Genomic DNA, 984 nt, shown 5'->3' on the forward strand with positions numbered 1-984 from the left:
AAATGATAAATTCATTGGATATATTTCTTTAAATATTGGTAAATGTCTAATACTTTGATAATTTTGGGGCCATGCGTCCAAGCCTAATGAATGTTTCGTCTTGTTAAATCTTCTCTTTAATGTTGACAAGTGACAGTCCAATATTTTGGCAGCTTGTATTTGAGAGAGGTGTAAAACTCGAATCATTTCTTCATTGGAGATTGCTCTTGCTCTCTTGTATGAATTAACAGGAGCTGCACTGAAAAAAGTTCCATATTTAGTTTCTCGTTTCTTCCAATTAAATAGAGAAACAGCTAATGGGCTATTATTATAATTTTCAATATTATTATTATGAATGTTATTATTGGTGTTATTGGTAATGGATGTGGTAGTGGAAGATTTGGCAAAAGATATCAAAGTTATTGAAGATAGAGAGCTAGAGTTGCTATTCGAAAGTTTGCTCGAGTTTAGTTTAGTTGAAGGCTTGGAAATTTTAGATGAGTTTCTATTCATGTTGTTTAGTTGTTTTTTTAAATTGTGTTCAATCTATTATAAATGGAATTAAGAGTCATGTAATTAGTTCATCAAATCTCTTGTCATACATTGTCAACTGACATTTGGAAGTAAAGTTAGCTATTTCAGAAACTCGTAGTACAACAAGATTGTAAGAGATCGATTTTTCGTAATGCCAGATTCAAACTGTTTGGTCCATTAAAATTACTTTTTTTGAAGCAGAGACAGTTTATGGAATTACTCAAAACATTTTGCTCGCTAAAATTTTCCAATACGAGTGAATCATTTCAAAATTGCCTTATTAATACAAAATTGAAAAGTTTAAGAGAATATCAATTCAAGTTGATTGTGTCAACAATCTCATTTGTCCGCGTGTAATCGAATCTTTGTTGAATGGAGAGGTTTAGGATGTCTGTTAATTCGAAACAAATTTAGTATTCCAATAAAATTTATTCTAAACAATGTGGTGCAAAGTTCTTTAGAAATGTAGAA

Source organism: Naegleria gruberi (assembly GCF_000004985.1).
Source record: "Naegleria gruberi genomic scaffold NAEGRscaffold_66, whole genome shotgun sequence".
Classification (NCBI taxonomy): Eukaryota; Heterolobosea; class Eutetramitea; order Acrasida; family Naegleriidae; genus Naegleria; species Naegleria gruberi.